The 18135-nt window shown below is 35.1% G+C and overlaps 1 long non-coding RNA gene across 2 annotated transcripts in view; it reads right to left on the bottom strand.

The window, feature by feature from the left end:
* The window catches only part of LOC108385862 (uncharacterized), a 67532-nt gene that overhangs the window by 47208 nt on the left and 2189 nt on the right, over window positions 1–18135 (bottom strand). For both annotated transcript variants that reach the window (XR_012120995.1, XR_012120994.1), the window contains exon 2: window positions 17906–17970. This is a non-coding gene — a long non-coding RNA (uncharacterized lncRNA). The remainder of the gene's footprint in view (window positions 1–17905; window positions 17971–18135) is intronic.

Below are 18135 nucleotides of genomic sequence, written 5' to 3'. Positions count from 1 at the left end.
TTAAAGCCTCTCAGATAACTAGAGAAGAAAAAAAAAACAAGCATAAAGGAGATAAGTACTAAATTCTTCTTCTTTGGTACCAGGAGAGTAGAACCCAGTGGATAAATGTGGAATAAGTGTTGAACTTTCTTTATATTCCCCCATGCTTAATTTAGTAAGCTTGACATAATTACTTAACTTATGCAATGTTGACTTAACCCCTGAAGTTTCATAACTTACAAAATAAGGATTAAAAAGTCCACTCAATAGGATGGTTTCATGGTTTAATTAGATTGAGGAAACCAAGATAATCTTAAGACTCTCCCAGGGAGCTTTATAAAGGATGATGTGATTATTTTTCAGAGCCTTTAATGAAGAACTGTGCCATTGGCCCTGCCCACAGTGTGTGTGTGTTTGTGTGTGTCAAAAAAATTATCTATATAACAACATTTGCCATATTAACCATTTTTACATGTGTACTTCAGGGGCACCATACTGTACAACTATCACCACTATTCATCTCCAAAATGTGTCATACACCAAACAGAATCTCTATACCCATTAATAGTAACTCCCCATTTCTCCTTCCCCTAGCCTGTCATAAGCTTTAGTCTACTTTCTATGTCCATGAATTTGTCTATTCAAGATATTTCATGTAACTGGATTCACACATAATTGTCCTTTTGTGTCTGGCTTATTTCACTTAGCCTAATATTTTTCAGGTCCATCCATATGGTTGCATGTGTCTGAATTTACTTCCTTTTCATGGCTGAGTAATATACCATTATATGGATGTACCACTTCTGCATCTGTTGATGGATATGGGTTGTTTCCTAACTTGCTTTTTCACATGGTAATGCTGAGGTCAAAAGTGAAAGGGACAGTGGAAGTGAAAAATCTCACACTGGTTTACCTTAGCCCTTCTCTCAGCACTATTAGAGGCAGCAGAACAGGGAAAAGCCTGACCCTTAGGATGCAAGTCCAGGCATCCTGAAATAATCCTCAGCCAGCTTTCCTTTGGAAAGCCTGTGAACTTACGAGGTTGCCAAAGTAGTACTCGCTTACTTTAATAACATTTTGATATAGATTTATTCACAATGTAATCTGACACTTTTTAAATGCCAGAAAAAAGAAAAGATATTGTTAGTCTATGCACATCCCCGCTGTTCCAGGCCTCATCAGTCCCTGTCAGAGCTCAGCTCTACTCAGCCTGCCCAGTGCTGTCACCAAGCCTCAGAAAACCAGCCAACCAAACCTGCAGGGAAACACAGAAATGGGAAACCCTGCATGAATGCAAGCATTTGTGTTTAAGGAAACAGAATGCTTTTGTAGAAATTTACATTTTATTAGAAGATATAGTCAAGGTACCAAGAACTCTGATTAAAGGTAACAAATAAAACACTTGCTTAAAGACAATAGAAATTGACAAGAGTGTGACTTACTGGTAGGAACCCCAACATGACAAGGGTAAGCATACATCTCTACCCTGACTGCACCCACATGCCAGGAGTGATGTACTGATGGCAGCGTATCTTCTTGGGGTGACCACCACCCTCCAACTCAAAAGTGAATATTCCTCAAGTACCTGACTTTTTGTGCTTATTGCTAGTAAAAGAAATAATCCCAAACACTCCAAAGTTTGAAATTTGCAATCTCACTGCCATCAGAATTTAAGGTTTGTCGCTTTTATTCCAGACATTAAATATTTTAGAGTGGGAGACTATTTGTTTTCTTTTGTTTTCCCAAACAACCTGCTATACTGTGATGGACTCTGTGATTTTAGATACTGGCTCTGGTTTCTTTTGTGCCAATTCTATTCATAACAAACATCAGACATGGCATTCTGGGAGATTTAAAGATCAGGAGAAGTCAAATCCTCATTCATACCAAAATCTGGAGGCTAAATTGATGGGCGCTTGGTCCCATTCCAAACACTTATAAATATTGGATAAAATACATCAAATATAACTACATCAAAGCCAAAATTGGAAGATGAAATAAGAAATCACTGGATATAGAAACAAAGAAGAAATGCAAGCCTGGAGTAGAAAGTAAGAATTGAGGCAGCCTGAAACAAGTTCAGGTCCTGCAGAACAGAGGCAGCCTGGGGTTTTAACATCCAACATCCACATCATTCCCATATTTCCCAAGGAACTAAAGGTGCTGCCAAATTCGTGAAGTAGGAACTAGGAATTGGCCAAAAATATACTAAATCTAAATCCTTCTCCTCAAAAATAATTGGACAGTAAACAACACTCAGTTGAAAAGGCCTGAGGAAAAGTCTCTTGGAACCAGAAAATGCAGAATCTTTACTAAGCAATGATACTTTTAACCCTTATCTAAGTCATGTGTTTTAAAAAAATAGGATTAATTGAGACAATGAAGATAAATCAAGTTGTCAGTGCTGCTTCTGATGCATATTAAATGAATATCATAATCATCCACATTTTCTGTCTTCGTTAATACTGCAGCTATAATTTTGTAAATGAGATCATCAATACTTCGTATTAGATTTCTCAGCAAATTGTAGGAATGGGTTTCCCCAAAATAATGTTTACAAGAGGAGCAAAAAGGGCTCAGGCAAAATTGGTTTATTGCTAATCACACTGTTCCTCTTCTCAATAAAATGTTTAAGAGCAACATAACACTTTGCAGAGTTCATTGATCCAAGCCTTTGATTTCACTGTCAGGAATCCTGTGTGGGGAACATAACTGCAACCCAACTACCAATCTAAAGTTGTTGGGATTCTCAGGAATCACGACCATGGCCAGTCCATGAAAGGTGGTTCAACGTGACCATGAAAGAGATTCTGCTCAGTGGGAACAGCACAGTGCTGCTGAAGTTCCCATGGGTTTGCTTTCTCAATTGTTGTTCTTCACTTAATAGACACTTTTGTAGTCTACACACAGTATATAAAGCTCTTCATATGGAAACACCTCTGTTCCCCACTTTAAATGGAGACCTTGACTTCTCCTTTCTTATCTTAACTATAATAATAGTAATGATAGTGCATATGATTGACTATAAACTAGGCTTTCAGCCATATGATTTATATAGGTTACTCAATTCATTGTTTATACATGAGTAAGCACAGACTGAGTAATCTTCCAAGGTCATATATTGAGAAAGGCCTTTGGGCCAAGTATGTGCGACTCTGATAATGCATATAATTATGGATGTACTTTTATCTAAGGTAATTACTGCCTTTAACAGTAAAAGTCAATATTGGGAATAGAGAAGTCTACTGGCAATATTTAATTATAAGAAGATTCAGTACACATTTATGACAGAAATATTCAATAACAATACTAACACTAACATTCTAATAAGAAAAAGGACTGCATTTTTTATTGTATATATCTATTAATCTGGTACATAGTACATACTTACACATAGTAATTTTTTGAATTCACAGTAAGTTTTGTGAATTTACAGAGGAAATAAGTAGGTTGGGTTCTATTCCAGGTGCTTGATACTGCATCATGCTGCCAGTGTGACTTTATAAATGTTTACAAATGTGACTTAGGCTACAATCCAGAAGTCCTACATGCCTTTCACTGCAGGCAGTCAATAAGGCATTCCCTGTATTCACAGGAGAAACGCCAACTGTCCTCTGGCTAAGCCAAGTGCTGTCTTACAGAGGAACTAGATGACATCATATTACGTTTTAGTTTCTACAGAAGACAAGAACATTACCTGCAAAACAACAAGTGGTAAGTTGCAGCAAAACACCTCTTTCTATGTGAATAGCTGCATGAAATACTCAAGTCTTCCTGGACTGTTCTTTCTTAGAGGGTTCTATGCCTGGGTCTGTGAAATAGCTGTATCCCAGGTATCACACTGCACAACCTTGCTACTGCCTGGAGCTTCTGTCTTGCATTTTGTGATTAGTGCAAATAATAACATGCATGAGAGATAATATTTCCATCATTACAGAAAGAATACACTATATCCTCCAGGGATTGTACAGGACCCTCTCACTAACCACCATGCAGCAACTCCAAAGTTATTGTCATGAGCTACATGCAATTAGGATCTGAACAATGCTTAAGTCATAACGTATAATTAATGTTGACAAATTGACAGCATAATGCTGTTCATTTCCAATGTGAACCTAATGGAGGCTTAAAGGAACACATCTTAATGGAATATCCTTGTCTTTGTCAGGAATAACCTGGTTGAAAATAATAGAAATACACTGATATTAACTTGGAGTAAAGGAAAACTTAGCATAAGGTTGGAATGGGAGAAGGATCTCCTCATAAGGAGGAAAGCTCTCAGGAACTAAGTGAACTACTACTTCTGGAGTTAAGTGACCCATCACTGTTTTTCTCTATCTTTTTATGGAATTGGCTTCATTCTTTGGCTTTCCTCTGAAGACTGGCAATCTCTGTTGATTTACTTATACACAGAACCCCCAAAAGGCCTCCACAGTGTAGGTTTCCATTATTTCGCAGTTCAGATGCCCAGCTTTCTGGCTTCCCATTCTAACTTTCCAGGAAAAAGCAAATTTGACTGGCATGAGTTGTAGGCCAGCTACAAGATATGCCAATGAGCTACAACCAGATAACTTGTGCGCTATAAATATGGGTCCTCAGGCACCTGACTGGAGCAAATGTTCCAACATTCCAAAAGGAGCCTACAAATGGGTATAAAATGGTCATGTGCATTTTTATTCTCTCTAGTACCAAGGAAACCTATTTTCTACTTTTCCTAAATACATTTTGAAATAAGTTGGGCATAAATGGAGTATAGAAAAATCATGTTCTGAGTAGGTAGTTACACCATTTTAGCATACTCAGATGTGCTTCTGAAAACTTCTGTACAGAAAATTAGATTGTGACACTTATGAGACTTATGTCAAGGGCTCCCAACCAAGGCAAGCCCTGTGGACTCACAATAAAAAAAACTGGTCTTTGTTATTTTCCACTTTGTCTGCTGTCATCTGGCTCTTCTTGCCTGAGCCCCAGTGAAGCTTCCGTGTTCCCCACCATCTCTGAGCTTTCCTTTCCTGCCTACACCAGACCTCAAGCTGGAAAGAGAGGGTCTTTAAAAAGGGATTAAAGACATAGTAAGTATCTCCTTAGGCAGCTTTCCCAATAAATGCCATTCAGACATCCTTGATTTCTAAACATGAAAAGCTCCGAAATTTTTAATTTTGTATAAATTATCCTAATTTTTAAAAAAATCTTGATGATTCACATCTTTGAAAATCCATTTGCCTTGGTGATTTCTTTTATAATTGTTTATTTTTTACCTAGTTAAAATTGCATGATTCCTTCTAAGAATGAATTTACAAACAATGAGATAGAACATGGGATCTTTTTTCTATTTTCCACTATTTTGTCAGATCCAGAGTGTGTTTGTTTGTTTGTGTTGTAGAGTAAGGGTTTGACTGGAAAATTAACAAATAATTACCTGAAGGATGTGACCCACTGTGGTTCTTTTGAATTAGGCCTTACTGCTCTTTGAATTATATTGTTTAAAAATTCCCACTGTCATGATTTCAGTTAGTTTAGAGTTTAAGTCCAAAGTTTTAAAACACCATTGATTTTTAAGTACTATGAAAGGAGAAATAACATCTTTTAATAGGATAATAGAACAATTCAGTAATTTGGAACTTGATCATAACTCTAATACCACTTAATACTTCATATTTAATCTGGTTTAACCAACATTTGTTAGATACATACTACTGGCTAGCCAAAGTATTAAAGGGATTAGAAAGATGAGAAAAAAATTACGGCTTCTTCACCCTTCTCCCTTGCCCCAAACATTCATGAGTCTACATACTTACCAGCCAAAAGGACAAATGGAGATAAAATAAATATAATACCACAGAAATTGCATTATATATGAGAAGAAAAGCGTGGAATTATTTCAGAAATACAGAGAGAAAGATATTCATTCTAGTTTGAGGGGCACATGGGAGTTGGAGTTTGAACTTTGTTCTGGATTTGAGGTAGGTATTCTAATTATTCAACATCCCCAGTAGTCATTTTCAGGAACACCACTTACTTTAAGTATGATTTTTACCTCAGAAAATACAGAGTTAATATTGTAAAATCAAATACAGTGATGGAGGCATGTCAGAAACATCTAGAGGATTTTGTTAAATAGATACCTTCCCAATGAGCACATACCTACCCTTATGTCCCCCAAATTGTGAATTGGTGAAACATGGGTGGGATTTGAGTATACCTCCTCTCCCCCACAAATACACACACATAGAAAGCAAGACAAGTGTGAATGCCATGAGACAAGCTTTAACATGGTATCCTCCAATGTGAAGCATAGTTTTTGTAAATACTTATTTGGATAGATAATTTTAAGGTTTTATGCTAAGATCTCCCTTGATTATTGAAGTTAGAAAATGTATCACTATAGGTAATTTTTATCTAAGGTTATTATATATGTATTTATGAGGTGTACTTCAGTCCTTTCTGGACCCCAGAAGAGTAAAAACAAACAAACAAACAAAATAGGTAGATGATAGATATATAAATGGATAGCTAGTGACCCGAATGCTTTAGTACCCCCTATTTCTGCTTTTAGAGAGCCAGAGCTTGAAGAATACTATATAAAGCCCTATTCCCATGCACAGGATATTCAGCAAGCAGCCACGGTTAAATATCTTACTGAGCCTCAGTCCCACCCTGACCCCATCAGTCACAGATCCAGACAGGAAACCCCAGGTTTAAGGCGATCCACAGCTCTAATGTATAGATAGCATTGAGCCCTTTGAAACTTTGCAATTTCAGTATAAAAATCTTGGTAACATATGCTATTCATTGGTCTCCTTTCTCTGTTCTTTTACTTGGACTGCTTTCTTTTGAGCACCGTAATCATAACCTTACAACAAACTGCCCACTTTGGCTCCTTTGATTTAGTCAGTGTGTAGCGTAGAAGTGGCTTCCTCGGTTTCATATGTGGAGCTGATTAGTGTTCATATAATCTAATTTTGTTAAGAGACTGATATTTCTGAGGTAATTTATATATGTTGTAGAATCTTTTCATTGGAAATAATACTAGTTTGCATGGGAAATAGACAAAGTCGTTATTTTTAAAAAAAAACAGTAAATACCAAATATCGGTCTCCGATAGAATGGAGTCAAAGCAACTTACATTATGAAATAGTTTAACTTTGTTTAACTATCTGGTATGCCTAAAATAATTTAAAAGGCTTAGTATCGCTGAAATGTCACCCTCAGCTTCTTACATTCAAATGGAAACTGGAATGGAGTTTGCCATCGGTGCCATTGCACAGATGTAGCACTTTAACTAAGTAAACAAGATTTCTCTTTTTCAACTAGTGCAGCCATTTGAGTGTGGTTAATTGTTCATTAAGTGCTGATATTTTGTGAAGCTCTGTGAGAAGCATTAATTAGGATAATAATAAAAGAGGATATACTGTTTTGTAAAAACAGGAAGCTGAGTTTTGAGGAGATAACCCTAGAGAGTAGGACGATAACCTTCCTTGACAAAGTGAGTGGCTGGCTGCTGAGAAGAACTACTGGATGGGTCTCCTCCGTGACTCTGCTGTCTTCTCCACTGTGCTCCAAACCACTGTTGAACACAACAGTGTGAGACTCAGAAGAGAAATGGATGCAATCAGATGAGGGATGCAGCTCTAAAGTTTGGAAAATTCTTATAGTCACTTGAAAATAAGATATTATTTGAATCAAGTTAAAAAAAATCTAGTAATAGTGAAGGTTGTATTGTTCATGTTATGCCAAGTGAAGAGATTAACCTTATCATTAAACAAAAAATCAGTGTGTGACACAAAGTACAATGGATTCCCAGGGCCTGCTCATGTTCACCCTGGGCACCCAAATGACTGATGGCTTGACTTATTTTCCTTATTTTCTTTTCCTGCCAGGTAGACAGAGCTGAATGCCCCAAAGTTGATAAAAAGTACAATTTAACTTTAATTTTTAAGTGCATATTGAATATGCATATCTCCCACTTACATTTTAATTGGAAAAAAAAGCTTTTATATCAAAAGACTAGATGTAGTGCTTCAGGCAGGAGTGAGTTAATAGAAGAGGTGATTTTCCAAATTATTCCTGACACTTCTAAAGACCAGGCCCAAAGACTGCCATCTATCTTGCCTACTGCAGACCTACTGTTTTTGAGTTGTAAGTTTCTTTGGGAAGAAGGCCAGTTTTAATGGAGTACTTATATCTCCTTCTCCTTGATGTTGAGAAAGATCCCTGTTCTTTCCCCTTTCCATTTTCTCTGTGTGTTAAAGGATCTTTAGAAGCAAAGTTATAATCCATTCAATCATTCATGTATTTGCAAACATTTTATGAGTTCCCATAATGATTTATGCAATATGCTGAGTACTGCTAAAACCCAAGCAAACAGAACACTGTCCTTGTCAACAGTCAGTAAAGAAGACAGAGCAATAATGTACTACTGGTGTTAAGACAGAGGTTGGCTAAGGACTACTCTGGGGGTCATAAGAAATGAGTGGTAAAACTATTTCTAATACACACATCTATAAGAACTGACAAACAATACTTCTCCCTCTGTATAAAATGACAGAATATTGTAACCCCAGCAAGAAACTAGCTGTTGTCCTTGTTTAGAATTGGAAAAGGTTATTCTAGAAAATTGTATTCTAACTTAAAGTCATCAGGTTAACCACAAAAGTATGACAAGAATTTTGAAACTCACAATCTAAACATAAACCAGAAAAAAAGATGTTAGAGAATAGACCATACATGGAAATGTATCCTAAATAATACTGTAAATTAAGATTTGTTGAGTGAATATGGACAACTTTGACTCCACCACTGCCTGGGGAAATGCTTCATCCTAGCACTTGAAGTAGAGTACTGAAGATACCAGTTTCAGAGCTCATTTCTAGGGCCCTGTTTATTGTTCCTCATTACAAGTGATGTTATGGCAAGTCTCCTGACAGTGCAGCTTAGAAATCACTAATTATGGCACACTGGAATGGAAACCTTGTGTTTCCTCATGTAGGCATGTATTATTTGACAAAACCTTCACATTGTATGCCTAAGAAAGCTGCATCATATGCCATACAAACTATAATAAACAATTATCATGATTTACAGATAAGCTAACTGGGTCTCATGAGGTTGAGTAACCTATTCTGTAGATGGAGGAGCCAGCATATGAAACAAGGTCTAAATGATATTAAATTCCAGGATTTACTGCATTACTCTGAATTGCCTTCCAAAATATCAGAGTTTGTAATAAAATGAATGTGATTGTGCTGAGAATGCAAGAATCAGTATCAGAAGCTTTGTGAATAAAGGGATTCATTGGAGACAATGGAACGTACAGTACTTTGTTTTTAGAAAAATCGACAGGTATTTGGATAAATTATGTATTATCTATCTCCTCCTCTCCCTTCTTTCTGTGCCCACTCCTTCCACCTTCACTCACCCTGGAATATACATTTGGAGAATGCCAAGTTGGGGAGCAGCAGTGTTAATAATCATAGTGTGTGAGAAAAATATATCTCAAAAACTTCTCTTTCTCCTTAACCATTGTGTGGGTGTGTGCAAAGCATGACCCTCTTTGTATTTCATGTTGTAAGTCTTCTTCAGAATGATGTTTGATTTCCATGATTTGTATGGAAATTCTTTAAAGGCAAGGATATTCTTCCAGTTCTTTTATTGGCTCTCAATGCTCACACATTAAAGTATTAGAATCTAATGCTGCTGGTAACTCAGGCATACATAATGGATTAATAATCTATGATCCATGTCACATTCTCATCCAGTCATAATGCCCACTTTTATTATTTAGTCATTTTTAATAATGAAATAAGCACCCGAGAACTCAACACCCAAAACAAAAGCTCCACATGCTTCAAAAGCAACTACATGGTCCCTCTCCTCTCAACCCCCTGCCTCTCCCCACTCTATTCATCCATCATTTTGAAGTGTTCATCATTTCACTTTTTATTTTTACATAGTTTAACTATTTCTTAAAAACACATTTAATAAAATTTTAGTTGTTTAAATTTATTAAAAGGGCAACCTTTATGGCTTACTTCATTTTTTTAGTAAATATTACAATGCCATCCTTATTGCTGCATATTGTTATGGGTCTTTTGAGAGAAAATAAAATTCTCTATATGAACCTGCCAGGATTTATCAATTCATTCTCCGACTGATTGGCATCTGGATTGTTTTCAAGATTTTGCTTTTTGTTTTTCTTATTGTGAATAAAGTTGCTGAAGATTGTTGTACATGTCTATTGTTGAACACTTGTAAGAGTTTATTTTGGGTATATGCCTAATATTAGTATTGCTGAGTCACAGGGAATATGAATATTTAGGTATAAGAGATAATGCCAATCTGATTTTCTTAATTGATTACATCTATTTGAACTCCATCTGCAACCTTGAAGAGATTCTGAGGCTCTTCTCTAATATTTGATATTGTAAAACATTAGATTTTGTGAATCAAACTAATGGTGTCTAGTTGACTTTCTTTGATCACTAATGATATTGAATATCTCTTCATATGTAAATTAGCCACAGTGCCACACGTGCTTCCTCTTCAGTGAAATGTCTATTGATGCTTTTTTTTTTACTTTTATATTGGGTTGTTTCTACTTTGCTTGTTGATTTGGAGAAGTTCCTTTCATTTTTCTTGATATGAATCATTTATTGGATTTTGTATGTGTGTTATGAATATCTTCCCCCAGTTTGTACTTGTATATTTATCTTTTAATGAACAGTGGTTTTCAAGCTTGACATAATCACACATATCAACATATTTAAATCGAAGATTCTGTGTCTTTTTAAATAAATTCTTTTCTACTGCAAAATCTAAAAAGTACTCACCTATATTTTCAACTGACCATTAAGTGTATGATTTAAGGTAGGAATTCAATTTTATTTTTGCCCACAATCACTTTTTTCTAGATTGACTTATTGAAGAGTTGTTTCTCACTATTAAGATGTTTTCTCTGCTAAATACTGAAGTTCTACACATACATGGGTTTGTAACATTTCAGTATATATTTCTAAAAGATGAGCTATTTTAGAAACTATAAACACAACACTATTACAGCGTCTAAAGTAGTTTTAAACATATCATCAAATATCCAGTTGAATTGCCTTGTAGTATTTTTTTACAGTTTGTTTGAATCAGGATTCAAATAAGCCCTTTATATTGCAATTGGTTAACATGAATCTTAAATCCCTTTTAATCTGTAGGTTCTGCCTCCATCTCTTTTTATTTTTCTTGCAACTTATTTATTGAGGAAATAAGATTATATATTCAATAGACTTTCTGTAGAAAGGTTTTAACCACTACTTTAGTTTCTTTCATAGTTATATACGACATATTCAAATTTTTTGTTTCTTCTTCCATCAGTTTACAAGTTATATATTTGTCCATTCTGTCTACATTTCAAAATCTTTGGTGTAGTTGTCGATAGTATTCTCTTATATTTATCATCTCTAATTTACCTGTATTCTCTTCTCCCCACAATACTGTTTGTGCTTTTGTTCTTATCTTTATTGATATTGCCAATTTTTAAAAAAATTATTTTTAAAAGGACCATTTTTTGGCTTTGTTGAGTTCTATTGTATTTTTTTCTTTCATTGTTTTTCTCTCTTATATTTATTTCCTTCTATTTCTCTTGAGCTATTTCTAACTTCTAAAAAAGTACATTTAGCTATTGTGTCTTCTTTTCTCATACAAGCATTAAAACTATAAATTTTCATCAAAAAAACCACTTTGTTGTATCTCTATTTTGATATATAGTTATTTTCATTATTGCTCCATTCCAAGTGTTTTTAAATTTCTTCTTTAACCCAATCATTTAGCATTATGAATTTTTGAATTTCCAAATATATGGATTCTTCATTTGCCTTTTTGTTATTTTATAAAGTTCTAATGTAATTATGAATTCGGGATCTGAATGACCTATTCCTTGAAATGTATTGAAATGTTCTTTATGAACTAGAATAGGATCAGTTTTTGCAAGGGTTCTTTATGTTTTGGGAAAAAAACATGTATGCTCTACTAACCACTGGTTACAGAATTCTACATATAACCATTAGTCCCGTTTTGTTAATTGGTTATTCAAATCTTCAACATCACTGCAATTTTGTCTGCTTGAGTTATCAGTAACTGAGAGGGGAAGATGCATGATATGAGTGTATTTATCAATTCTCCCTATGGTTCTACTAGTTTTTCCTTTATATAATTTGAGGCTATTAATGCATACATGGTAAGAACTCTATGATTATTGTATAGTAATTCTTTCCATGCCTAAGAATACTTCTGACTTACATGAATTTAATATGATACTAACATCATTATACCAGCTTTCCTTTGGCTAATAATTTACCTGATAGAACTTCTAACATACTTTTTCATTGAATTTTTCTATGTCCTTTGTATTTTTGTATCCTTCAGGTGCACCTTTCTTAAAGATTTTTTTTAATGGATTTTTTCCTCTTAACTGGTGAGTTTAGTTTTTTATCATTATTGCTACTTAGAATCTATTTTGACTATCTTATTTTTTCAATATTTTAAAATTCAATTTTAGTACTTCTCCTTTTCCATAATATTCCTTTTTTTCTTTTTTGTGAATACTAATATATAAAATCTCCCCTTAATAAGACAAGAACACCTTCGACATGCTCTCAGACTTCTTCATGTACTCCCATCAGGTTGATATTATCCAGACTTAAAATCTGAGGAATTATGGATATATATTCTCTTATTTCTTTGGTCTTATACATTCTTAAAGACACTAATTGATTTTACTGAAATATTTTATCACCTTTTCTTTACACATACTGTGCAACATCACCTTTTCCTTAAGTACTCAGCCATTGCTTTCAACGTGGGTCTCTGTGTGGCAATATTCTGAAGCCTTCAATGCCTGAGAATATTTGTATCTTATTCTCATATTTGAATGATACTTTGGCCGAATATAAAACTTCAGTTTCTAAGTTGTCTCCCCTTCAGTATTTCGAAAATCTTACTCAATTGTTCTTCTAATTGAAAAGATTGCTATTGAAAACTCTGATGTTTAATCTGATGTCAATCTTTCATACTGTAAACTCTTAGTTTTCTCTGTCTTGGATATCCCCAATTTCACTGTAATCACTGTAAGCATGGGTTTTCCATATCACTCTCCTTTAACAAATACTCCAGGGGCCTTCAATCTGAGGCCTTTTGTTTATCCATTCATTCATTAATGGAAAATTTAACACTCATTTCTCTAAGAAGTCATCCATCTATTTTTCCTTCTCTTTCTTTTGGGGATTCCTGTTCTCTGCATTGTCGTCACTTCTTCTGTTTCCATCGCTCTTGGTTTTTCCTTTTTCTATTTCTTTAAACTTCCCTTCTTCCTTCTGTGAGATTACCTCATTCCGGTCTTCCAATACACTTATGTGCCCTTTAACTATATGTATCCCTTTTGCCATGTTATCCTATTTTTCTTGTTCTTTATTTCAAATACTATACATTTCATTGTAATGTCCACTTGGTTTCTTTTCATCTGTTTCTTTGTTTTTTACATGGCTAACATTATCCTTTATCATTTCTAGCATGTTTTTAGGCTAATTTTAAATGTTGGTCCACTCTAATGTTTATGGTTCTGTTGGAATCTATAGTCTAATTTTTTTAAATAGTTGAACTTCTAAAATATCTTGTTCTTTGATATGTGCATTTATTTTTCTCTGGAAATGTGTATGAAGATAGATGTAGGGTGGCCCTCTCGGACTGAGGGGTTTTCTGGGATGATGCACTAAAAGCAGGACAGTCTCAGGTAAACCAGGATGGTTGACCACCTTACTAGACCTCATTCTGAGTCACACTAATTTGCTAAGGGGGTGAAAAAAAATGAGTTCTAGATTGGAGAACACAAAACTCAAGAAAACCACAGCCTGTTACTCCTAGGTCTATAATTAACCTTTTGTTCCCCAGAGAGAAGCTACATCAGGAGGAGCAGTCCTTAAGCTGTGACTCACCAGCCCAGGGAATCACAGCAGGCAGTGTGGACTGGCAAATGTCCTAAGTTGTTTAGGGCCTAAGGAGTTTTTTGAATCCTCACAAGCACAGGGCTTACGTGTGGCCCTGATTGTCCTTTTCAGTCTACTTGGACCAGACTGAGTCACCACACATGCCAGGACCAGGAAATCATTCTCCTGAGGCAATGGTGAGTGAGAAGCACAAGCAGATTTATAACAGCTACTTTCCTTTTTTATTCTCCCATGGTGAGGCTACTTGCTTATTGCCCCAGGTCTAAACCACCACTACCTTCTCCCATTTCCTTAAGTCCCCAAAAACCCATCATTACCAGGATTTTCTCATTGTTTTCTTCATATTAGGGTGTTTCACCCTATATATTATATTATATCCCACCAGCAATCTTGGCGGAAGGAGCAGTAATAATGTTATTTTGGCACCTTTATATCATGCATTTGTATAGTTGCACCTGACAATTATTTTATTGTAGTTGTTAAAAAACAAAAAGCTTCTTAGATATGTGAGAAAGAGCTTTGGAAATGGCAAAGCATGACAAATACTGGTTATATCATTATGAACAAGATTAACGTGTGTTCATATGCCTAAAGCAGCTTCATTTTTAAAAAATATTCTTATATTTGTACAGAAAATAGCATTAGAAAAATTACTACACCCATATTTGACCAGAAGTCACATGATTTTTAACAAACTTCTGTTTTTTTTTTTACAAGACTTATTATTGTTGCTATACCATTACATATGGCACATCTATGGGTTTTTTAAATCTCTATTTTGTGTCACTAATCTGTATTTTATTATTCCTTACAGCTTCTTTATTGAAAATATTTTTCTATGGCAAGGTACAAAAAAGCATTGTAGGAAAAACATTGTATATTAAACTATTTACCAAAATAGACTATCTTTATGTATTACTAGTCTATTGAAATTTTTCATTACAATCAAATTCCATTCAGTTTTACACAATGCATGTCAATAATAGCTACCATGAAAATAGCTACCATAAGCAAAAATTGTCTTTCCACCTGTCCTCACTTTTTGATACTCCTTTTCTTTCTACCTTTATTTGTGAAAGTTTGAACCCCACCTTATGATGGCCTCAAGTCCATAATTACTTCTTAGGATGATTCTTTTATGATGCCCACATTATAAATTATTCATTATTTGGAATAATGCCTTAATTTCAAATATATACTTGTACTCTTTTTCTTCTGTGTTATTTTTCACTCTATTATTTTCATACAATTTACATTCTTGCTTTGAGACTTCTGGCTTCTGAATTTTTCCTGATAGTTGTCCTTAGAATGGCACTGCTACAGGGAAATAAATAATCAAATGATTCTTTATTTCCCTAATTTCACTCTTCCTGCCTGCTTTCTCCCTTTGTTCTTTTAGTTCCTTACATCTGGAGTTCTCCATTTTTTGCCTACTTCCTTCAAAACCTGACAATGGAGGTTGATTTTCCCAGACCGTTTTCCTTGATTAAGCCCTTTCCAGTTTACTCTATTTCTCTTCTTCTGTTTCCATCTCTCTTGGTTTTTCCTTTTTCTATTTCTTTAAACTTCCCTAGGAATTCATCTATAAACTATACATCGTATTATCTTGCACTTGGAAGAATTCACTTATAAACTATACATAGTATTATCTTGTTCTTGGAAAGTGTTTCTGTAATTTTATTCAGCTATTTAGTTATATATTCTGTAATGTTTTATTATTATTACATCCTTGCAATCTATGATTTTTCCTTCTTACAAGCATAAATTATAAATGTCATTACATAATGGAAACATGTAATCAGTTATTTAACATCTGTGTCTTCTGTTTATGTATATGTTTATTTACTGTTAGAATGCAAGGTCTTCAGGTGAACTGTTCATTGTATCCCCAGAGTCTGGAATAATATACATAGTAAGTGCTCAATAAATATTGTAATGTCTTTGAAATACCACTCAGGATATTAGCAGAATAAAAGTGCTCACAAGTGCTTGCTAATTTTTTTAAATACCATTTTGTCTTGAATCCCTCATATTTTCTACAACAGTTGGGATATATCTGACTACAAGACACAGAAAACCTAACAGACTTAAATTAAAAGACACTAGCTGTTTACTTAGCTATAAGTCCAAAGGTGGGCATTTCTAGTATTGGTTTGACAGCTCAGTCTTATCTTCTAGGACCTAGATTCTTCTCATACTTCTTAGCAATCTGAAAACTTGCTGGTTTTCAACTTGACCATAAGGCATCACAGCCCAAAGATGGTGGCCAAATTCCCTTATTTCAATGTGCAAAAAGGAAGCAAGGGGAGTAATTCAAAACAATGGGCAAATCTTACTCTTGTCAGAAACCCCAAAATCCTCCAAATCTGAAGGACTTTATCCTGTTCCAAAGAGGAGAATTGAGTCATGTGCCTACTTCTAGACTAAACGTGAGCAGAAGGGAAAACACTGCCTTTAATGATTAATTCTGATTCATCTCTCTCTTTTTTTTTTTTTTTTTAGAGAAAAAAAAGGGAAAGTGCTGGGTATGCGAGCCACACTGTTTGGCTGTGTGAACTGAACCACATTAAAGCTCTATTTTCCTCTGAACCTTAAAGCTCTCAAGATTTTTCAGGCTATTTCCTTTTCTTCCTATATTTTAATCATTAAGCTTTTTCCTTCATGAATTCTTTTCTCCTTAAAATTGCTGTTTGAAACATTTACTTTCCCAACCAAAAGGTTTCTTTCATTGATTTGGTTACAGATTCACTTAAGTTCTGCATTCAATTCTTTTCCTTTTCAAAAGTACTGAGATGACGTATTTTCAAAGGAGAAAGTTTATTTTTCCCCTCCTTTCCATTCTTCATATGTACTTCAGTTTCTGAACTGTATTAGGAACCTCAGAGACCAAGAAAATGTCTTCTGCTGTTGTTACAATTGCCAGCAGCATTTGACAGGTGCTAAATGTACATGACTTGTCCTTCCCCTTTACGGTTAATCAGATACAAGTAGACTTCAATAGGAAGCAATACGAATCACGGTTTTATAGCCAAGAAGCACTGCTCACATTAAAATGCTCTCTCCTAACTTGTTTATATTAAATTCTTTGCATACTTGCTCCTTGCTGTCATCAGAAAGTCCCCAGAACACAGTGTATTTCCCACTTCATTCCACCTTTTCCAACATTTCACAGAAGCAAAGAAAGGAGCTAGGTTTCCATGGTAACACAAGTGTTACAGTGGAGGATATCTAGGCATAGGTGAGATGACTCTCAGGTGCAGTAGGGAGAGGAGAAATAAAGTTTTTCTTTCCTTTCCCCCCCAGCAATGCATATTCAAAGCTAAAGAGATCCTGAAGTGTCAGTGTACGGTGTTAATTTTTCACTATCATGCAGATTTACAGCTCCTGAGGAAAATTCAATTTCAAGTTATCTCATTTTTATTTTGTCTTCCCCACAAACAAATGAGTGGAGACATAAGTTTTTATTTCTAAAATCACTCTCATAATGGATAGTGCATGCTGGCACAGGAATGAACATGATTAAGGGATCAGGAGACAGACATCCATCTCCCACCCAAATCTTCAAAATTCTGCACTTGCCCTGACATGCTTTCTTACAGCAGCTAATCCCTCAACCAGCATTTCACATACAGCCTCAAATTAGGTAAGTAATATCATCCAAGATAGAATAAGTGAGAAAATATGCTATTTATCACGTTTCTTTTGCCTCTTAGTGATTAAAAATCTACCTTTATGGCAGCATGGAGAGTGAACGTTGAGGCCTGTAAAAATGAGAAATACAAATAAGGTAAAACTACCCCCAAGGGCTTTAGTCTCTATTCTTCTTATCAAGAAAGTCAGCATTGATGAAAGGCCAGGGAAAACAGCCTGAAAAATGTCAAAAAGCTCTCCTGCTCTCTGTTATGCTAACTGAAGTGAAGAGGGAGCCTACTCACTATTTTCTTTGGTGACAATTTCTCTCAGAGGCACTCCAGTCCAGAGCTTCTCAACTTCTGGGGACCTGGGAAATGAAAACAGTTGCTCAAGGTAATGTTCTAGACCCACAATCCCAATGTTAATTTCTATTTTTAAAGAAAGTCCCTGGACATTTATTCCTCACAAAGTGAGGTGTTTTAGTTCCACAGTAACGTAAGGTACTACACAGGTTGTAATGATCTGTACAAAG

This window comes from Manis javanica, chromosome 9 (assembly GCF_040802235.1).
Source record: "Manis javanica isolate MJ-LG chromosome 9, MJ_LKY, whole genome shotgun sequence".
NCBI classification, from domain to species: domain Eukaryota; kingdom Metazoa; phylum Chordata; class Mammalia; order Pholidota; family Manidae; genus Manis; species Manis javanica.
This window is presented reverse-complemented; position numbering and strand designations above follow the sequence as displayed.